Below are 25,278 nucleotides of genomic sequence, written 5' to 3' on the forward strand. Positions count from 1 at the left end.
TTAACCCACTGTTCCTAGGCCGTCATTGAAAATAATAATTTGTTCTTAACTGACTTGCCTAGTTAAATAAAGGTAAAATAAATTAAAATAAAAAATCCCTCCATCCATCCATCAATCCAACCCTCCATCCAGCCATCTATCCCTCCATCCCTCCATCCAACCATCAATCCAGCCATCAATCCCTCCATCCCTCCATCCAACCATCAATCCATCCAGCCATCAATTGTCGTGGAAATATTCAGTCAATAATATGTCTGAAATACCGGAGCCTGTGAGTTCAAATAGACTTTATTACAATGTAATATAAGCCGAGCTGGTTCATGAAGTAACTCCCTTTCCAGCCTTGACACACACTTTTTATACAGGATTCATCCTTACGTCACACACATAGTAACTCCTCTTTATGTTAATGATTAACCCCCTCTGGCATTTAGCCACCGTTATCTTTTTGCCTTGCACTAATTTTAGTTTGGTTTCACATTAGGGCATAAAAACACTAGAGCCATATCAATGGTACAAAAATAACCAGACACGTTCACTCCCCAGACAGGGGCATATCTAATGGTGTCTAATGACCCAGATACACTTATAGAGTACACTCATCCTGCTGACTGCTACGAAATGTATAATGGGCACATATTTACTGGATAATTCCCAATACAATCCATCCCTCCAGCCATCAATCCATCCCTCCATCCCTCCATTCAGCCATCAATCCATCCCTCCATTCAGCTATCAATCCATCCCTCCAGCTATCAATCCATCCCTCCAGCCATCAATCCATCCCTCCAGCCATCAATCCATCCCTTCATTCAGCCATCAACCCATCCCTCCATTAATCCCTCCAGCCATCAATGCATCCCTCCAGCCATCAATCCATCCCTCCATCAATCCATCCCTATATTCAGCCATCAATCCCTCCATCCCTCCATCAATCCATCTCTCCATCAATCCATCCCTCCATCCCTCCATCAATCCATCCCTCCATCTCTCCATCAATCCATCCCTCCATTCTCCATCAATCCATCCCTCCATTCTCCATCAATCCATCCCTCCATCTCTCCATCAATCATCCATCCATCCCTCCATCAATCCATCCCTCCAGCATCAATCCATCCCTCCATCTCTCCATCCCTCCATCCCTCCATCTCTCCATCAATCCATCCACTCCATCCCCGCTCATCCTCATACCTCTCCCTCTGTCTTTCCTATCAGATAGTAACCAACCTGTTAGCAGATTTCCAGACTCCCTAAGGAGCTACCCAGTTATCAGACCAGATCATGGCCCAGTGGCCCCTCTGTCTAGGGTATGGGGACCTAGTCCAGCCCCTCAGCCCGGAGATGGGGGAAACAGACAGTGAGAAACAGAGTCATGCCTAAACGCCTCTGGTAATTGTCCTGGCTGCCATTAGAGAGATTCATTGTTTCTTCTCCTCCACCACCAAGAGACCATTGATTTCATCTCTGCCTTACATCTTCCCTCACAGCCAGGCAGAGAGTAGACAGACAAGGCATGCTCTGGTTCCCTCGTTGATCAGCCCTTCATATCGCCTGCTGCCTCGGAGTCCAGTGTGAATAATTAAACAGGTTGTTGTTGTCTTGGACGGCTGTAGTTACAGCTGGATCGAACAGCCACCCAGCCAGCCACACATTAGGCTCACAGCCGATCCCTAGACAGAGTGTCACTCAGCGTCCCAGCCTTTTACCGTAAAATGATAAGCTTTCATAGCTGTTTAGTCAATAAGAAAGAATAGGTCAGATCCTAAAAGGCCATTATAATGACCATAATGCTGAGGACAGCTGGGTGTAATAAGGAAGAGTGATAAGAACAATGTGTTCTAAATGGAACACTATTCCCTATGTAGTGCACTACTTTAGACCAGGGCACCCTATTTCCTATGTAGTGCACTAATTTAGACCAGGGCACCCTATTCCCTATGTAGTGCACTACTTTAGACCAGGACCTATCAGATCAAACCCAGCTTGACCTGGTCTGGGTCCAGGCCTCAGGATGGCAGTACAGTCCTTCCATCCCAAATGGGACCCTATAACCTATACAGTACAGTCCTTCCATCCCAAATGGGACCCTATAACCTATACAGTACAGTCCTTTCATCCCAAATGGGACCCTATAACCTATACAGTACAGTCCTTTCATCCCTGGTTTGAATGGGGTGCCATTTGGGACGTAAATAGAAGCAGAATAGAGATTATAGAGAACAGCTTTTCAAACCATTTGACCTCTACTGTTGACCTCTACGGTTGACCACTACTGTTGACCTCTATGGTTGACCTCTACGGTTGACCTCTACTGTTGAGTTCTAATTTTGACCTCTACTGTTGACCTCTACAGTTGACCTCTACAGTTGACCCCTACGGTTGACCTCTACTGTTGACCTCTATGGTTGACCTCTACTGTTGACCTCTACTGTTGACCTCTACTGTTGATCTCTACAGTTGACCTCTACTGTTGACCTCTACTGTTGATCTCTACAGTTGACCTCTACTGTTGACCCCTACGGTTGACCTCTACTGTTGACCTCTACTGTTGACCTCTACTGTTGACCTCTACTGTTGACCCCTACGGTTGACCTCTACTGTTGACCTCTATGGTTGACCTCTACTGTTGACCTCTACTGTTACTCCTGGGCTGTTACAATACAAATGGGAAGTGAAGTCATGGCCTGTGATAGTAAGCAGCTAGCCTGCTTATACATGGAAATGAGCTTTACACACATCCAGGTTCAGGACAGAAAGGTGAACAAACCAGTCCTGTGTCTCGAACCCTATTCCTTATATAGAGCCCTCTGGGCCCGGTGTCCCTAACCCTATTCCTTATATAGAGCCCTCTGGGCCAAGGGTGTCTCTAACCCTATTCCTTATATAGAGCCCTCTGGGCCCGGTGTCTCTAACCCTATTCCTTATATAGAGCCCTCTGGGCCCAGTGTCTCTAACCCTATTCCTTATATAGAGCCCTCTGGGCCTGGTGTCTCTAACCCTATTCCTTATATAGAGCCCTCTGGGCCCTGTGTCTCTAACCCTATTCCTTATATAGAGCCCTCTGGGCCCGGTGTCTCTAACCCTATTCCTTATATAGAGCCCTCTGGGCCTGGTGTCTCTAACCCTATTCCTTATATAGAGCCCTCTGGGCCCGGTGTCTCTAACCCTATTCCTTATATAGAGCCCTCTGGGCCCGGTGTCTCTAACCCTATTCCTTATATAGAGCCCTCTGGGCCCGGTGTCTCTAACCCTATTCCTTATATAGAGCCCTCTGGGCCCAGTGTCTCTAACCCTATTCCTTATATAGAGCCCTCTGGGCCCGGTGTCCCTAACCCTATTCCATACAGTATAAAGAGCCCTCTGGGCCCTGTGTCTCGAACCCTATTCCTTATATAGAGCCCTCTGGGCCCGGTGTCTCTAACCCTATTCCTTATATAGAGCCCTCTGGGCCTGGTGTCTCTAACCCTATTCCTTATATAGAGCCCTCTGGGCCCGGTGTCTCTAACCCTATTCCTTATATAGAGCCCTCTGGGCCCGGTGTCTCTAACCCTATTCCTTATATAGAGCCCTCTGGGCCCGGTGTCTCTAACCCTATTCCTTATATAGAGCCCTCTGGGCCCGGTGTCTCTAACCCTATTCCTTATATAGAGCCCTCTGGGCCCGGTGTCTCTAACCCTATTCCTTATATAGAGCCCTCTGGGCCCGGTGTCTCTAACCCTATTCCTTATATAGAGCCCTCTGGGCCCGGTGTCTCTAACCCTATTCCTTATATAGAGCCCTCTGGGCCCGGTGTCTCTAACCCTATTCCTTATATAGAGCCCTCTGGGCCCAGTGTCTCTAACCCTATTCCTTATATAGAGCCCTCTGGGCCCGGTGTCCCTAACCCTATTCCATACAGTATAAAGAGCCCTCTGGGCCCGGTGTCTCTAACCCTATTCCGTATATAGAGCCCTCTGGGCCCGGTGTCTCTAACCCTATTCCTTATATAGAGCCCTCTGGGCCCGGTGTCTCTACCCCTATTCCATACAGTATAAAGAGCCCTCTGGGCCCTGTGTATCTAACCCTATTCCTTATATAGAGCCCTCTGGGCCCGGTGTCTCTAACCCTATTCCTTATATAGAGCCCTCTGGGCCCGGTGTCTCTAACCCTATTCCTTATATAGAGCCCTCTGGGCCCGGTGTCTCTAACCCTATTCCTTATATAGAGCCCTCTGGGCCCGGTGTCTCTAACCCTATTCCTTATATAGAGCCCTCTGGGCCCTGTGTCTCTAACCCTATTCCTTATATAGAGCCCTCTGGGCCCGGTGTCTCTAACCCTATTCCGTATATAGAGCCCTCTGGGCCCGGTGTCTCTAACCCTATTCCTTATATAGAGCCCTCTGGGCCCGGTGTCTCTAACCCTATTCCTTATATAGAGCCCTCTGGGCCCGGTGTCTCTAACCCTATTCCTTATATAGAGCCCTCTGGGCCCGGTGTCTCTAACCCTATTCCTTATATAGAGCCCTCTGGGCCCGGTGTCTCTAACCCTATTCCTTATATAGAGCCCTCTGGGCCCGGTGTCTCTAACCCTATTCCTTATATAGAGCCCTCTGGGCCCTGTGTCTCTAACCCTATTCCTTATATAGAGCCCTCTGGGCCCGGTGTCTCTAACCCTATTCTGTATATAGAGCCCTCTGGGCCCGGTGTCTCTAACCCTATTCCTTATATAGAGCCCTCTGGGCCCGGTGTCTCTAACCCTATTCCTTATATAGAGCCCTCTGGGCCCGGTGTCTCTAACCCTATTCCTTATATAGAGCCCTCTGGGCCCGGTGTCTCTAACCCTATTCCTTATATAGAGCCCTCTGGGCCCGGTGTCTCTAACCCTATTCCTTATATAGAGCCCTCTGGGCCCGGTGTCTCTAACCCTATTCCCTACACTATATAGAGCCCTCTGGGCCCTGTATCAGTCCACCAAATAGGGAATACTCAGCCATGTGGGATGCAGCCCAGGTGCTACTCAGTGTCTTGATACCTTGAGGTATTGCCGCGTGCTATGACCAATTCGCTACCATCCAGTAATATTGACATAGCTACAGTGATGGGTGTCCTGTGGGATACATTTTTCCTATCTGGGCCTCCTCCCCCGAGAATTGTGTGTGTGTGTGTGTGTTTGTGTGTGTGTGTGTGTGTGTGTGTGTGTACGTTTGTGTGCACTCATGCCCAAATCTCCATGGGACTCTCCTCTCCTGTGTGCGTCCCCATATTGTTTCCCCCATGGGGAGCCTCTGAACCCAGCCCCCCAGTGGTTCCTCCTTCAACGCTGCCAGACAGACATACAGAATCACCCTTCCAAGCATTTCCATTTCAAATAGTGTATATTTTCAATATACATACAGAACCAGTCAAAGGTTTGGATCCACCTTCTCATTCAAGGGGTTTTCTTTATTTTTACTGTTTTCTACATTGTAGAATAATAGTTAAAACATCAAAACTATGAAATAACACATGGAATCATGTAGTAACCAAACAAGTGTTAAACAAATCAACTTATATTTTAGATTCTTCAAAGTAGCCACCCTTTTCCTTGATGACAGCTTTGCGCACTCTTGGCATTCTCTCAACCAGCTTCACCTGGAATGCTTTTCCAACTGTCTTGAAGGAGTTGCCACATATACTGAGCACTTGTTGTCTGCATTTCCTTCACTCTGCGGTCCAACTCGTCCCAAACCATCTCTATTGGGTTGAGGTCGGGTGATTGTGGAGGCCAGGTCATCTGATGCAGCACTCCATCACTCTCCTTCTTGGTCAAATAGCCCTTACACAGCCTGGAGGTGTGTTGGGTCATTGTCCAGTTGAAAACCAAATGATAGTCCCACTAAACACAAACCAGATGGGATGGCGTATCGCTGCAAAATGCTGTGGTAGCCATGCTGGTTAAGTGTGCCTTGAATGCTAATAAATCACTGACAGTGTCACCAGCACAGCACCCCCCCACATCATGACACCTCCTCCTCCATGCTTCACGGTGGGTACCACCCATGCGGAGATCATCCATCATCCACCTATGTGTCTCACAAAGACACATCAGACCAAAGGACAAATTTCCACCAGTCGAATGTCCATTGCTCGTGTTTCTTGGCCCAAGCAAGTCTCTTCTTCTTATTGGTGTCCTTTAGTAGTTGTTTCTTTGAAGCAATTTGACCATGAAGGCCTGATTCTCGCAGTCTCCTCTGAATAGTTGATGTTGAGATGTGTCGGTTACTTGAACTCTGTGAAGCATTTATTTGGGCCGTAATTTCTGAGGCTAGTAACTCTAGTGGACTTATCCTCTGCAGAAGAGGTAACTCTGGGTCTTCCTGTGGCGGTCCTCATGTGAGCCAGTTTCATCATAGCACGTTATGGTTTTTGCGACTGCACTTGAAGAAACGTTCAAAATTCTTGAAATTTTCCAGATTGACTGACCTTCATGTCTTAAAGTAATGATGTGCTGTCATTTTCCTTTGCTTATAAGAGCTGTTCTTGCCATAATATGCACTTGGTATTTTACCAAATAGGGCTATCTTCTGTGTACCAACCCCTACCTTGTCACAACATAAATGTTTGACTCAAACGTATTAAGAAGGAAAGAAATTCCACAAATTAACTTTAAACATGGCACACCCGTTAATTGAAATGCATTCCAGGTGACTACCGCATAAAGCTGGTTGAGAGAATGCCAAGCGTGCAAAGCTGTCATCAGGGCAAAGGGTGGCTACTTTTGAAGAATCTCAAACCTAAAATATATTTTGATTTGTTTTACACTTCTTTGGTTACTACATGATTCCATATGTGTTATTTCATAGTTTTGATGTCTTCTATATAATAGTATATATTATATATAATAGTACATTTAGTCTATATAATAGTCTTTATAATCTATATAATTGTGTATATAGTCTATATAATAGTATGTATATTTTATATAATAGTATATATAGTCTATATAATAGATACTTTTATATAGATGATAAATACTATCTTCTATATAATAGTATATATAGTCTATATAATAGTATATACATTCTATATAATAGTATATATAGTCTATATAATAGTATGTATCATCTATATAATAGTATATAATAGTATTTATCATCTATATAACCTATAATAGTATTTATCATCTATATAACCTATATAATAGTATTTATCATCTATGTAACCTATATAATAATATATATAGTCTATATAATAGTATTTATCATCTATATAACCTATATAATAGTATATATAGTCTATATAATAGTATTTATCATCTGTAATACCTATATAATAGTATTTATCATCTATATAACCTATACAATAGTATTTATCATCTATATAACCTATATAATAGTATTTATCATCTATATAACCTATATAATAGTATATATAGTCTATATAATAGTATTTATCATCTGTAATACCTATATAATAGTATTTATCATCTGTAAAACCTATATAATAGTATGTATCATCTATATAACCTATATAATAGTATTTATCATCTATATAACCTATATAATATTATTTATCATCTATATAACCTATATAATAGTATTTATCATCTATATAACCTATATAATAGTATTTATCATCTATGTAACCTATATAATAGTATATATAGTCTATATAATAGTATTTATCATCTGTAATACCTATATAATAGTATTTATCATCTGTATAACCTATATAATAGTATTTATCATCTATATAACCTATATAATAGTATTTATCATCTATATAACCTATATAATAGTATTTATCATCTATATAACCTATATAATATTATTTATCATCTATATAACCTATATAATAGTATTTATCATCTATATAACCTATATAATAGTATATATAGTCTATATAATAGTATATATATTATATATAATAGTACATTTAGTCTATATAATAGTCTTTATAATCTATATAATTGTGGATATAGTCTATATAATAGTATGTATATTCTATATAATGGTATATATAGTCTATATAATAGTATTTATCATCTATATAAAAGTATCTATCTTCTATATAATAGTATATATAGTCTATATAATAGTATATATATTCTATATAATAGTATATATAGTCTATATAATAGTATGTATCATCTATATAATAGTATATATAGTCTATATAATAGTATATGTCTTCTATATAACCTATATAATAGTATTTATCATCTATATAACCTATATAATAGTATTTATCATCTGTATAACCTATATAATAGTATTTATCATCTATATAACCTATATAATAGTATTTATCATCTATATAACCTATATAATAGTATTTATCATCTATATAACCTATATAATAGTTTTTATCATCTATATAACCTATATAATAGTATTTATCATCTATATAACCTATATAATAGTATTTATCATCCAGATAACCTATATAATAGTATTTATCATCTATATAAAAGTATCTATCTTCTATATAATAGTATATATAGTCTATATAATAGTATATATATTCTATATAATAGTACATATAGTCTATATAATAGTATGTATATTCTATATAATTGTATATATAGTCTATATAATAGTATTTATCATCTACATAAAAGTATCTATCTTCTATATAATAGTATATATAGTCTATATAATAGTATATATATTCTATATAATAGTATATATAGTCTATATAATAGTATGTATCATCTATATAATAGTATATATATTCTATATAATAGTATATATAGTCTATATAATAGTATGTATCATCTATATAATAGTATATATAGTCTATATAATAGTATATGTCTTCTATATAACCTATATAATAGTATTTATCATCTATATAACCTATATAATAGTATTTATCATCTATATAACCTATATAATAGTATTTATCATCTATATAACCTATATTATAGTATTTATCATCTATATAACCTATATAATAGTTTTTATCATCTATATAACCTATATAATAGTATTTATCATCTATATAACCTATATAATAGTATTTATCATCCAGATAACCTATATAATAGTATTTATCATCCAGATAACCTATATAATAGTATATATAGTCTATATAATAGTATGTATCATCTATATAACCTATATAATAGCATTTATCATCTATATAATAGTATATATCATCTATATAATAGTATATATAGTCTATATAATAGTATATGTCTTCTATATAGTCTATATAATAGTATTTATCATCTATATAACCTATATAATAGTATTTATCATCTATATAACCTATATAATAGTATTTATCATCTATATAACCTATATAATAGTTTTTATCATCTATATAACCTATATAATAGTATTTATCATCTATATAACCTATATAATAGTATTTATCATCCAGATAACCTATATAATAGTATTTATCATCTATATAAAAGTATCTATCTTCTATATAATAGTATATATAGTCTATATAATAGTATATATATTCTATATAATAGTACATATAGTCTATATAATAGTATATATGGTCTATATAATAGTATATATAGTCTATATAATAGTATATATGGTCTATATAATAGTATATATAGTCTATATAATAGTATATATGGTCTATATAATAGTACATATAGTCTATATAATAGTATATATGGTCTATATAATAGTATATATAGTCTATATAATAGTATATATGGTCTATATAATAGTACATATAGTCTATATAATAGTATGTATATTCTATATAATTGTATATATAGTCTATATAATAGTATTTATCATCTACATAAAAGTATCTATCTTCTATATAATAGTATATATAGTCTATATAATAGTATATATATTCTATATAATAGTATATATAGTCTATATAATAGTATGTATCATCTATATAATAGTATATATAGTCTATATAATAGTATATGTCTTCTATATAACCTATATAATAGTATTTATCATCTATATAACCTATATAATAGTATTTATCATCTATATAACCTATATAATAGTATTTATCATCTATATAACCTATATAATAGTATTTATCATCTATATAACCTATATAATAGTTTTTATCATCTATATAACCTATATAATAGTATTTATCATCTATATAACCTATATAATAGTATTTATCATCCAGATAACCTATATAATAGTATTTATCATCCAGATAACCTATATAATAGTATATATAGTCTATATAATAGTATGTATCATCTATATAACCTATATAATAGCATTTATCATCTATATAATAGTATATATAGTCTATATAATAGTATATATCATCTATATAATAGTATATATAGTCTATATAATAGTATATGTCTTCTATATAGTCTATATAATAGTATTTATCATCTATATAACCTATATAATAGTATATATATATTATATATAATAGTACATATAGTCTATATAATAGTATTTATCATCTATATAAAAGTATCTATCTTCTATATAATAGTATATATAGTCTATATAATAGTATATATAGTCTGTATAATAGTATATATATTCTATATAATAGTATATATAGTCTATATAATAGTATATATAGTCTATATAATAGTATATATATTCTATATAATAGTATATATTCTATATAATAGTATATATAGTCTATATAATAGTATATATAGTCTATATAATAGTATATGTCTTCTATATAGTCTATATAATAGTATATGTCTTCTATATAGTCTATATAATAGTATGTATCATCTATATAATAGTATATATATTCTATATAATAGTATATATAGTCTATATAATAGTATGTATCATCTATATAATAGTATATATAGTCTATATAATAGTATATGTCTTCTATATAGTCTATATAATAGTATTTATCATCTATATAACCTATATAATAGTATTTATCATCTATATAACCTATATAATAGTATTTATCATCTATATAACCTATATAATAGTATTTATCATCTATATAACCTATATAATAGTATATATAGTCTATATAATAGTATATATATTCTATATAATAGTATATATTCTATATAATAGTATATATAGTCTATATAATAGTATATATAGTCTATATAATAGTATATGTCTTCTATATAGTCTATATAATAGTATATGTCTTCTATATAGTCTATATAATAGTATTTATCATCTATATAACCTATATAATAGTATTTATCATCTATATAACCTATATAATAGTATTTATCATCTATATAACCTATGTAATAGTATTTATCATCTATATAACCTATATAATAGTTTTTATCATCCAGATAACCTATATAATAGTATATATAGTCTATATAATAGTATGTATCATCTATATAACCTATATAATAGTATTTATCATCTATATAATAGTATATATAGTCTATATAATAGTATATGTCTTCTATATAGTCTATATAATAGTATTTATCATCTATATAACCTATATAATAGTATTTATCATCTATATAACCTATATAATAGTATTTATCATCTATATAACCTATATAATAGTATATATAGTCTATATAATAGTATTTATCATCTATATAACCTATATAATAGTATATATAGTCTATATAATAGTATTTATCATCTATATAACCTATATAATAGCATTTATCATCTGTATAACCTATATAATAGTATTTATCATCTATATAACCTATATAATAGTATATAAATCTTGTACAGTTGAAGTCGGAAGTTTACATCCACGGAGGTTGGAGTCATTAAAACTAGTTTTTCAACCGCTCCATACATTTCTTGTTAACAAACTGTAGTTTTGGCAAGTCGGTTAGGACATTTACTTCATATGAGACAAGTCATTTTTCCAACAATTGTTTACAGACAGATTATTTCACTTATAATTCACTGTGTCACAATTCAAGTTGATCAGAAGTTTACTTACACTAACTTGACTGTGCCTTTAAACAGCTTGGAAAATTCCAGAAAATGATGTCATGGTTTTAGAAGCTTCTGATAGGCTAATTGACATAATTTGAGTTAATTGGAGGTGTACCTGTGGATGTATTTCAAGGCCTACCTTCAAACTCAGGGCCTCTTTGCTTGAGATCATGGAAAAATCAAAAGAAATCAACCAAGACCTCAGAAGAAAATTGTAGACCTCCACAAGTCTGGTTCATCCTTGGGAGCAATTTCCAAACGCCTGAAGGTACCACGTTCATCTGTACAAACAATAGTACGCAAGTTCAGGAAGTTAAAGCTTGGTCGCCAATGGGTCTTCCAAATGGACAATGGCCCCAAGCATTCTTCTAAAGGGAAAATGGCTTAATAACCTCTCTGGTACAAGTGGGACGGTAGCGTCCCACCTCGACAACAGCCAGTGAAATTGCAAGGCGCCAAATTCAACAACAGAAATCCCTCAAAATTCCTCAAACATACAAGTATTATAAAGAAGTATTTTAAAGATACACTTCTTGTAAATCCTGTTGTCTGATTTCAAAAAGGCTTTACTGCGAAAGCACACCATGCAATTATGTTAGGTCAGTACCTAGTCACAGAAAAACACAGCCATTTTTCCAGCCAAAGAGAGGAGTCACAAAAAGCAGAAATAGAGATAAAATTAATCACTAACCTTTGATGATCTTCATCAGATGGCACTCATAGGACTTCATGTTAAACAATACATGTATGTTTTTTCGATAAAGTTCATATTTATGTAAAGAAAATTGCAGTTTACATTGGCGCGTTGTGGTCAGAAATGCCTTGTCTCAAACAAACATCCGGTGAAAGTGCAGAGAGCCACATCCAATAACAGAAATACTCATCATAAACATTGATAATCAATACAAGTGTTAAGCATGGAATTATAGATAAACGTCTCCTTAATGCAACCGCTGAGTCAGATTTCAAAAATGCTTTACGGCGAAAGCACACTTTGCGATTATGTCAGCTCCTAGCCACAGAAACTCATACAGCCATTTTCCAAACAAGGAGAGAGTCATTAAAGTCAGAAATAGCATTAAGATCAATCACTTACCTTTGATGATCTTCATCTGGTGGCACTCCCAGGTCTCCATGTTAGACAATAAATGTTAGTTTTGTTCGGTAATGTCCCTCTTTATGATCAAAAATCTCCTTTTTGTTCCTGCATTTTGTCCAGTAATCCGAATGCACTAATTCCAGACTAAAAGTTTTTAAAAAGTACAATAAAAGTTAGTAGAAACATGCCAAACGATGTTTAAAATCAATCCTCTGGTTGTTTTTGTCATAAATAATATTTCAACCGGACAAAAGCATCGTCAATGGGAAAGGCTGATGAATGGAAATTTCCACTGGCCACTGATTGAAAGTGCTGTATCTCTCTCATTTTTCAGAGTAAAAGCCTGAAACAATGCCTAAACACTGGCCACATGTAGAGGAAGCCATAGAGACCGTGGACAGGGTCCTAAGTCTTTGTATGGTGGATAGGCTTTAAATGGAAAAACAGCCTTTCAAGATAATAGTACTTCCTGGTTGGATTATCCTTGGGTTTCCGCCTGCCATATCAGTTCTGTTTTGTAATACTCACAGACATTATTTTAACAGTTTTGGAACTTTAGAGTGTTTTCTATCCAAATCTACTAATTATATGCATATCCTATCTTCTGGGCCTGAGTAGCAGGCAGTTTAATTTGGGCACGCTTTTCATCCAAAATTCCGAATGCTTCCCCCTACCCTAGTGAAGTTAAGGACAACAAAGTGAAAGTATTGGAATGGCCATCACAAAGCCCTGACCTCAATCCTGTAGATAATTTGTGGGCAGAACTGAAAAAAGCATGTGCGAGCAAGGAGGCCTACAAACCTGACTCAGTTACACCAGCTCTGTTGGGAGGAATGGGCCAAAATTCACCCAACTTTTGGAATGCTACCCGAAACGTTTTACCCAAGTTAAACAATATAAATGCATTGCTACCGAATACTAATGGAGTGTACTGTATGCAAACTTCTGACCCACTGGGAATATGCTGAAATAAATCATTCTCTCTACTATTATTCTGACATTTCACATTCTTAAAAAATAGAGTAGTGAGTCTAACTGACCTAAGACAGGAAATTTTTACTAGGATTAAATGTCAGGAATTGTGAAAAATTGAGTTTAAATGCACAAGGTGTATGTAAACTTCTGAGTTCAACTGTATCTTCTATATAATAGTATTTATCTTCTATACAATAGTATATATAGTCTATATAATAGTATATATCTTCTATATAATAGTATATATAGTCTATATAATAGTATATATAGTCTATACAATAGTATATATAGTCTATATAATAGTATATATCTTCTATATAATAGTATATATAGTCTATATAATAGTGTATATATAGTCTATATAATAGTATATATCTTCTATATAATAGTATATATAGTCTATATAATAGTATATATAGTCTATACAATAGTATATATAGTCTATATAATAGTATATATCTTCTATATAATAGTATATATAGTCTATATAATAGTGTATATATAGTCTATATAATAGTATATATAGTCTATACAATAGTATATATAGTCTATATAATAGTATATATCTTCTATATAATAGTATATATAGTCTATATAATAGTGTATATATAGTCTATATAATAGTATATATAGTCTATACAATAGTATATATAGTCTATATAATAGTATATATAGTCTATATAATAGTATATATCTTCTATATAATAGTATATATAGTCTATATAATAGTGTATATATAGTCTATATAATAGTATATATAGTCTATATAATAGTATATATAGTCTATACAATAGTATATATAGTCTATATAATAGTATATATAGTCTATATAATAGTATATATGGTCTATATAATAGTATATATGGTCTATATAATAGTATATATAGTCTGTATAATAGTATAAATAGTCTATATAATGGTATATATAGTCTGTACAATAGTATATATAGTCTATATAATAGTATATATAGTCTATATAATAGTATATATGGTCTATATAATAGCATATATAGTCTATATAATAGTATATATAGTCTGTATAATAGTATATATGGTCTATATAATAGTATATATAGTCTGTATAATAGTATAAATAGTCTATATAATGGTATATATAGTCTGTACAATAGTATATATAGTCTATATAATAGTATATATAGTCTATATAATAGTATATATAGTCTATATAATAGCATATATAGTCTATATAATAGTATATATGGTCTATATAATAGTATATATGGTCTATATAATAGTATATATAGTCTGTATAATAGTATAAATAGTCTATATAATGGTATATATAGTCTGTACAATAGTATATATAGTCTATATAATAGTATATATAGTCTATATAATAGCATATATAGTCTATATAATAGCATATATAGTCTATATAATAGTATATATGGTCTATATAATAGTATATATAGTCTATATAATAGCATATATAGTCTATATAATAGTATATATGGTCTCTATAATAGTATATATAGTCTATATAATAGTATATATAGTCTATATAATAGTATATATAGTCTGTATAATAGTATATATAGTCTGTATAATAGTATATATAGTCTGTATAATAGTATATATAGTCTGTATAATAGTATATATAGTCTGTATAATAGTATATATAGTCTGTATAATAGTACATATAGTCTATATAATAGTATATATAGTCTATATAATAGTATATATAGTCTGTATAATAGTATATATAGTCTATATAATAGTATATATAGTCTATATAATAGTATATATAGTCTGTATAATAGTATATATAGTCTATATAATAGTATATATAGTCTGTATAATAGTATATATAGTCTACATAATAGTATATATAGTATATATAATAGTATGTATCTTCTTCTTCCTCTTCGTTATTAAGGAATAAGTGCATACAGTTCGTAGGAGAGGATATATTTACAAACACATTTCAGAGGTGGAAAACTGATGTGTGATGAACCTCACAAACAAGCTGCGGCTGTTTACCTGTCTACTGTCTGCAAGTCATTGTCCTCCAAAAGCCAGGCAGCTATCAACAACCCTTATCCATCCCTTCTGGTGAAACCACATAATGCTTTTAATTGCCCAGCATCACAAATTATTGTGATTTGTGAATGTCACCATGGGGATTGGGTTATTGGTTAAATCTGAGAGAGAGCTCACTGATCACGACTGTTACCTGGATCGTTCCATGAAAATACTACCTTTTGATATTTTAAGTGTCCACAAATATTGCATTTTAAATGCCTGGTATATGAAATGAAGTGGCCTTTAATTTGGACCACTTTGAATGAATAAAAGCTTGTTAAACTTCAGACATGTCCCTCTGTTGACCTTCTGTGACTTCTGGAAATATTTTCACCCACTTAACCACCAACATTTTCTCCTAGTTTTCACCATCTTTGTAAAGCCATAGTTATTTTGTTGCTTTGACAAAGTCATTCCGGCAGGGTAGCCTAGTGGTTAGAGCAGGTAGCCTAGTGGTTAGAGCAGGTAGCCTAGTGGTTAGAGCAGGTAGCCTAGTGGTTAGAGCAGGTATCCTAGTGGTTAGAGGCAGGTAGCCTAGTGGTTAGAGCAGGTAGCCCAGTGGTTAGAGCAGGTATCCAAGTGGTTAGAGCAGGTAGCCTAGTGGTTAGAGCAGGTAGCCTAGTGGTTAGAGCAGGTAGCCTAGTGGTTAGAGCAGGTAGCCTAGTGGTTAGAGCAGGTAGCCTAGTGGTTAGAGGCAGGTAGCCTAGTGGTTAGAGGCAGGTAGCCTAGTGGTTAGAGCAGGTAGCCTAGTGGTTAGAGGCAGGTAGCCTAGTGGTTAGAGGCAGGTAGCCTAGTGGTTAGAGCAGGTAGCCTAGTGGTTAGAGCAGGTAGCCTAGTGGTGAGAGCAGGTAGCCTAGTGGTTAGAGGCAGGTAGCCTAGTGGTTAGAGCAGGTAGCCTAGTGGTTAGAGACAGGTAGCCTAGTGGTTAGAGGCAGGTAGCCTAGTGGTTAGAGCAGGTAGCCTAGTGGTTAGAGGCAGGTAGCCTAGTGGTTAGAGGCAGGTAGCCTAGTGGTTAGAGCAGGTAGCCTAGTGGTTAGAGCAGGTAGCCTAGTGGTTAGAGCAGGTAGCCTAGTGGTTAGAGGCAGGTAGCCTAGTGGTTAGAGCAGGTAGCCTAGTGGTTAGAGCAGGTAGCCTAGTGGTTAGAGCAGGTAGCCTAGTGGTTAGAGGCAGGTAGCCTAGTGGTTAGAGCAGGTAGCCTAGTGGTTAGAGGCAGGTAGCCTAGTGGTTAGAGGCAGGCAGCCTAGTGGTTAGAGCAGGTAGCCTAGTGGTTAGAGCAGGTAGCCTAGTGGTTAGAGCAGGTAGCCTAGTGGTTAGAGGCAGGTAGCCTAGTGGTTAGAGGCAGGTAGCCTAGTGGTTAGAGGCAGGTAGCCTAGTGGTTAGAGGCAGGTAGCCTAGTGGTTAGAGGCAGGTAGCCTAGTGGTTAGAGGCAGGTAGCCTAGTGGTTAGAGTGTTGGACTAGTAACAGAAAGGTTGCAACATTGAATCCCTGAGCTGACAAGGTAAAAATCTGTTGTTCTGCCCCTGAACAAGGCAGTTTAACCCACTGTTCCCCGGTAGGCCGTCATTGGAAATAAGAATTTGTTCTTAACTGACTTGCCTCGTTAAATATAAAACTTTTTTTTTTCCTGAAAATAATTTATTTAATGTGATTAGTGATTCATGAAAAATGTATCGTAATAAAGCTGCCCATAAATGTTTTTGAAAGCCCAGTGTAGTCAAAAATGTTCCCGCAGAACAGCCTCAGTTCTTTGGCCTTCAGAACTACCTCAGTTCTTTGGCCTTCAGAACTACCTCAGTTCTTTGGCCTTCAGAACTACCTCAGTTCTTCAGGGCGTGGACTCTACAAGGTGTCGAAAGCATTTCACAGGGATGCTGACCATGTTGACTCCAATGCTGTTGTGTCAAGTTGACTGGATGTCCTTTAGGTGGTGGACCATTCTGGTTACACACAGGAAACTGTTGAGTGTGAAAAACTCAGCAGCGTTGCAGTTCTTGACACAAACCGGTGCGCCTGGCACCTACTACCATACCCCCGTTCAAAGACACTTACATATGTTTGTCTTGCCCGTTCACCCTCTGAATAGCACACAAACACAATCCATGTCTCAATTGTCTCGAGGCTTAAAAATCCTTCTTTAACGTGACTCCTCCCCTTCATCTACGCTGATTGAAGTGGATTTAACAAGTGACATCAATAAGGGATCGTATCTTCCACCTGGATTCACCTGGTCTGTCTTTGTCATGGAAAGAGCAGGTGTTCATAATGTTTTGTAAACTCAGTGTATATATTTCCACACTATGAGGTTGGAATAATTATGTTAAGTTGAGAAAATGATGATAATGTCAAATTAGCAGAAGTGTGGACTCGAGTCACATGACTTGGACTCGAGTCCGACTCAAGTCACAAATTTGATGACTTGAAACTTGACTTGACAGAAAATAAAATAACTTGAGACTGATGACAACATTCTGGCCAGGTTTTGGCACTCATTTTGTAGCACAGAGTCTCAACTCAGTCAGAGACAGTATCACACTGATTGGCTAGTGACATGCACACTCGGCCCTCTGATTGGGCCAGCGAACTGTCTATCAACTCATGTCTTGTGAGCTAGCAGTGAGGTTTGGGGGGGGGTATGAAAGTGTGAAACTGAACGGGAAAAATAATTATTAGAAAAGGCTACATTTAGCATCCGATTTGTATTATATTTATACTTTGGCTTATTTGATCTGGTCACTAACATACGCAGAGGCAGAAACTGGGTATGGCTGTCAGTTTAACACCGACAGTTTAAAATGGGTCACAGAAAACAAGATGCTTGTGTCTCCGCCCTAACAATAAGAGTCGGGAGGGTGGGTGACAGGTTTAAGCCATAGGGCTTAATGTGGACAGCTTTTGGCGGGAGTGAAACCTCTTGCTTCGCCTCTTCCTCGGTAGAGAGCGCATCGATGCAACTGCAGTGAACAGCGGGGCTTTTTCTCAACACATTGCAGAGGATGGCTGTCCTAGATGGCTTTGGCTCGGGAACTGCTGTTTGACATGAAACTAAACTAGAGGTTTAATCCCCGGTGCTGAGATAGTTTGTAGCAGCTAATTGTTGTATGTTTTTTGTAGAATGTTCAGTCTCCTATTGACTGAGGTGAATGTTCAGTCTCCTATTGACTGAGGTGAATGTTCAGTCTCCTATTGACTGAGGTGAATGTTCAGTCTCCTATTGACTGAGGTGAATGTTCAGTCTCCTATTGACTGAGGTGAATGTTCAGTCTCCTATTGACTGAGGTGAATGTTCAGTCTCCTATTGACTGAGGTGAATGTTCAGTCTCCTATTGACTGAGGTGAATGTTCAGTCGCCTATTGACTGAGGTGAATGTTCAGTCCCCCTATTGACTGAGGTGAAAGTTCAGTCTCCTATTGACTGAGGTGAATGTTCAGTCTCCTATTGACTGAGGTGAATGTTCAGTCCCCCTATTGACTGAGGTGAATGTTCAGTCCCCCTATTGACTGAGGTGAATGTTCAGTCTCCTATTGACTGAGGTGAATGTTCAGTCTCCTATTGACTGAGGTGAATGTTCAGTCTCCTATTGACTGAGGTGAATGTTCAGTCTCCTATTGACTGAGGTGAATGTTCAGTCCCCCTATTGACTGAGGTGAATGTTCAGTCTCCTATTGACTGAGGTGAATGTCCAGTCCCCCTATTGACTGAGGTGAATGTTCAGTCTCCTATTGACTGAGGTAAATGTTCAGTCCCCCTATTGACTGAGGTGAATGTTCAGTCTCCTATTGACTGAGGTGAATGTTCAGTCTCCTATTGACTGAGGTGAATGTTCAGTCTCCTATTGACTGAGGTGAATGTTCAGTCTCCTATTGACTGAGGTGAATGTTCAGTCTCCTATTGACTGAGGTGAATGTTCAGTCGCCTATTGACTGAGGTGAATGTTCAGTCCCCCTATTGACTGAGGTGAAAGTTCAGTCTCCTATTGACTGAGGTGAATGTTCAGTCTCCTATTGACTGAGGTGAATGTTCAGTCCCCCTATTGACTGAGGTGAATGTTCAGTCCCCCTATTGACTGAGGTGAATGTTCAGTCTCCTATTGACTGAGGTGAATGTTCAGTCTCCTATTGACTGAGGTGAATGTTCAGTCTCCTATTGACTGAGGTGAATGTTCAGTCTCCTATTGACTGAGGTGAATGTTCAGTCCCCCTATTGACTGAGGTGAATGTTCAGTCTCCTATTGACTGAGGTGAATGTCCAGTCCCCCTATTGACTGAGGTGAATGTTCAGTCTCCTATTGACTGAGGTGAATGTTCAGTCCCCCTATTGACTGAGGTGAATGTTCAGTCCCCCTATTGACTGAGGTGAATGTTCAGTCCCCCTATTGACTGAGGTGAATGTTCAGTCTCCTATTGACTGAGGTGAAAGTTCAGTCCCCCTATTGACTGAGGTGAATGTTCAGTCCCCCTATTGACTGAGGTGAATGTTCAGTCCCCCTATTGACTGAGGTGAATGAATGTTCACTCATGCCGCCAAACATACCATCGTAAAACTGACTATCCTACCGATCCTCGACTTCGACGATGGATGCAGTCTATCACAGTGCCATCCGTTTTGTCACCAAAGCCCCATATACCACCCACCACTGCGACCTGTACGCTCTCGTTGGCTGGCCCTCGCTTCATACTCGTCGCCAAACCCACTGGCTCCAGGTCATCTATAAGTCTCTGCAAGTTAAAGCCCCGCCTTATCTCAGCTCATTGGTCACCATAGCAGCACCGACCCGTAGCACGCACTCCAGCAGGTAAATCTCTCTGGTCATCCCCAAAACCAACACCTCCTTTGGGCTTTCCTTCCAGTTCTCTGCTGCCAATGACTGGAACGAACTGCAGAAATCTCTGAAGCTGGAGTCTTATATCTCCCTCACTAACTTTAGGCATCAGCTGTCAGAGCAGCTTACCGATCCCTGTACCTTTGCTTCCAATCTGTAAATAGCCCACCCAACTACCTCATCCCCATATTATTACTTACCCTCTTGCTCTTCTGCACCCCAGTATCTCTACTTGCACATCATCATCTGCACATCTATCACACCAGTGTTAATGCTAAATTGTAATTATTTCACCTCTAGGTCCTATTTATTGCCTTACCTCCCTACTCTACATTTGCACACACTGTACATAGATTTTTCTATGGGGATTTAAGGCTGTTACTTTAATTTATTACTATAGTCATCTTTTTATTTAACCTCTTCAGATGGGGAAAACGTGTTTTTATATTAAATTGATCATCTTTATGTTTGGTGAAATAAAACGGGGGTTTTACCCAAAAAGGAACTTGTTTCGTTGGAAGACCCGCCTCTTCATACCCCGTGGAATCTTAGCCTGGTCCCAGATCTGTTTGTCTTTCAAACACAAAACCTTGTTATTTGCACCATAGGAGTTGGCAGTACGGCACAAACAGATCTGGGACCAGGCTAGAAGTATCTACTGCAGGTAATCTGTTGGAATTGAGAAGGAATTAACAGACCTGGGACCAGGCTAGAAGTATCTACTGCAGGTAATCTGTTGGAATTGAGAAGGAATTAACAGATCTGGGACCAGGCTAGAAGTATCTACTGCAGGTAATCTGTTGGAACTGAGAAGGAATTAACAGATCTGGGACCAGGCTAGAAGTATCTACTGCAGGTAATCTGTTGGAATTGAGAAGGAATTAGGAGATAACAAGTCAGTTATGCTGGTGTGTTAGACAGACTGATCATATGAGAGAGAGAGAGACTCTGCATGCAGAATTCTGCAAAAATATCCTCAGTGTACAACGTAAAACATCAAATAATGCAGAGCAGAATTAGGCCGATACCCGCTAATGATCAAAATCCAGAAAAGAGTCGTTAAATTCTGACCACTGCGACTGACCCAAAATTAAGGAAAGCTTTGACTATGTACAGACTCAGTGAGCATTGCCTTGCTATTGAGAAAGGCCGCCGTAGACAGACATGGCTCTCAAGAGAAGACAGGCTATGTGCTCACTGCCCACAAAATGAGGTGGAAACTGAGCTGCACTTCCTAACCTCCTGCCCAATGTATGACCATATTAGAGAGACATATTTCCCTCAGATTACACAGACCCACAAAGAGAAAGAGAGACTGATCATATGAGAGAGAGAGTTTTAGTTTTTATAAAACCTTTATTTTATACTAACACAAATAATTGTATATTTTATATAAACACAAATAATGCCACATTAAACAACAAATGGGTCGTTATTAAATAAACATTTAAACAATTGTAATACATAAAAAACATTTACATTCAATTTATTTCAGCAACAAAATAGTTTCCCTCCACAAAACATACCGCTCCTTCATAAGTCCATAAGCCCACTTCTCCTCCAGCAATGGGAGATCTTTTACAGCCGAGAAGAACTCAAAAAGTCCACTTTTATTCTGGCTCTGACTAATCCTTTATAAACACTTCTTACATCCTGCCCATATGCCGTGTCTATCTTGTGTTTCCTACTCAGAAAACTTGACATCTTAGCTTGTCCCAAAATAAAATGTAACAGTTGACATTTTATTTTCTGTTGCTTACTATAGTGAAACCCCAAAATAAAACCAGTGTCATTGAAAATCTCCCCTACAGCTGTAAACAAAGACTCTAATATTTCGGAGAGAGCCTTTATCCTCTCACACTCCATAAAACAGTGAAACATTGTTTCTCTCGTATTACAAAAAGGACATCCATCTGAGTTAGTGACAGATCCAAAAGCATTAACTGCAATGATGCCATGTATCACCCTCCATTGCATGTCACCATGATCCTATGTGTAACAGTGGCTTGTACAGTGCTCTCCATGCTGGCTTTACCTTGTCATCAACACCCTCCATTACATATCACCAGTCCCCTGTACAGTGTTCTCCATGCTGGCTTTACCTTGTCATCAACACCCTCCATTACATATCACCAGTCCCCATCAACACCCTCCATTACATATCCCCAGTCCCCTGTACAGTGTTCTCCATGCTGGCTTTACCTTGTCATCAACACCCTCCATTACATATCACCAGTCCCCTGTACAGTGTTCTCCATGCTGGCTTTACCTTGTCATCAACACCCTCCATTACATATCACCAGTCCCCTGTACAGTGTTCTCCATGCTGGCTTTACCTTGTCATCAACACCCTCCATTACATATCACCAGTCCCCTGTACAGTGTTCTCCATGCTGGCTTTACCTTGTCATCAACACCCTCCATTACATATCACCAGTCCCCATCAACACCCTCCATTACATATCCCCAGTCCCCTGTACAGTGTTCTCCATGCTGGCTTTACCTTGTCATCAACACCCTCCATTACATATCACCAGTCCCCTGTACAGTGTTCTCCATGCTGGCTTTAGCTTGTCATCAACACCCTCCATTACATATCACCAGTGCCCTGTATAGTGTTCTCCATGCTGGCTTTACCTTGTCATCAAGGCCCAGTTTTACCCTCCAATGAGTGTCTTTTCTATTTTTTGATTTAAAAAGTCTTAACACACCCCCTATATAACTCCTTCCCATTCACCTCGTCCAAACTCACCTCTTCCAATCCAACCTCCTCCAAACCAACCTCCTCCAAACCAACCTCCTCCAATCCAACCTCCTCCAAACCCACCTCGTCCAAACCCACCTCCTCCAAACCCACCTCCTCCAAACCAACCTCCTCCAAACCAACCTCCTCCAATCCAACCTCCTCCAATCCAACCTCCTCCAAACCAACCTCCTCCAAACCCACCTCGTCCAAACCCACCTCGTCCAAACCCACCTCGTCCAAACCCACCTCGTCCAAACCAACCTCCTCCAAACCAACCTCCTCCAAACCAACCTCCTCCAAACCAACCTCCTCCAATCCAGCCTCCTCCAAACCAACCTCCTCCAAACCCACTTCCTCCAAACCCACCTCGTCCAAACCCACCTCGTCCAAACCCACCTCGTCCAATCCCACCTCTTCCAAACTCACCTCGTCCAAACCCACCTCGTCCAAACCCACCTCGTCCAAACCCACCTCGTCCAAACCCACCTCTTCCAAACCCACTTCTTCCAAACCCACCTCTTCCAAACCCACCTCGTCCAAACCCACCTCGTCCAAACCCACCTCGTCCAAACCCACCTCTTCCAATTCCACCTCGTCCAAATCCACCTCGTCCAAATCCACCTCGTCCAAATCCACCTCGTCCAAACCCACCTCGTCCAATCCCACCTCGTCCTAACCCACCTCGTCCAAACCCACCTCGTCCAAACCCACCTCCTCCAAACCCACCTCTTCCAAACCCACCTCGTCCAACCCCACCTCGTCCAACCCCACCTCGTCCAAACCCACCTCGTCCAAACCCACCTCGTCCAAACCCACCTCGTCCAACCCTCTCACATCCAGTAATAACGTCATTCTTTCTGACTCTGAGATATTGGGTTTAATCCCTCGTCTTGGAAACGGGACGTTTTCATTTTGTACCTTTTTTCTTGTGACCGTTGAACATAATCCGCTCTTCTACTGACAGAGTCTTCCTGCAGCTTCCCAGCAGTTGTCTGACAATCCTTTCCAATCTCACCCCCAAATGTTCAGCCACCCGTCCTTCGTCCATTAAGCTGGGCCCAGCCATGGCCATGAACTGTTTTAGGTTGATGATGTTGAATCTTGGGAGAAATACAGCTGCAGCTGTAGAATCCAGTTTCGCCAGAGGTTCCTCCAGCAGCCTTCCTCCAGCAGCCTTCCTCCAGCAGCCGCTGACTCCGCCGTAGTGCTTCTGGACACCTGCATTAGTCTCCAAACCCTAAGAAGACCTCTGTAAAACGGAGGTTCTCCATCCCTAGAAATCTGGCTGCTATCAAACCACAAGTAAAGCCTTCGTTAAACCTAATCCCACTACCGGCTGTAACACCAGACCATCCCTCTCCACACCACATTTTCCATAAAGCACCTTTGAATGAACTGGAACCGTAAAGCAGCAGCCCAATTAGCCAGATGTACAATACCTTGTCCCCTCTCCTCTTTTGACAAATACAAAACACTTTATTGAACCCAATATTATTTATCCCAAAATAAATCTACAATAATTGCCTGTATCTTGGCCAGAAGGCCAGACGGCGTCTCTAAACATGACAACTGATGTCACAATGCAGAGGATATTCCCCTAAACCGATCAACTGTGAGACTCAAACTATCCACCTCCCCTTCTTAACAGCACTATCAACAAGGCAGGTCCTACAGGCCCTAGTGTCTACCTTCTTAACAACACTATCAACAAGGCAGGTCCTACAGGCCCTAGTTTCTACCTTCTTAACAGCACTATCA

General features: G+C 37.9%; 1 protein-coding gene across 2 annotated transcripts in view; it reads left to right on the plus strand.

Moving 5' to 3' along the window:
* Window positions 1–25,278, plus strand: part of LOC110503028 (teneurin-4) — a 332,490-nt gene that overhangs the window by 292,936 nt on the left and 14,276 nt on the right. The gene's annotated exons all lie outside the window — the stretch shown is intronic.

Source organism: Oncorhynchus mykiss, chromosome 27 (genome assembly GCF_057628025.1).
Source record: "Oncorhynchus mykiss isolate SJ-2025 chromosome 27, ASM5762802v1, whole genome shotgun sequence".
Taxonomy (NCBI): Eukaryota; Metazoa; Chordata; class Actinopteri; order Salmoniformes; family Salmonidae; genus Oncorhynchus; species Oncorhynchus mykiss.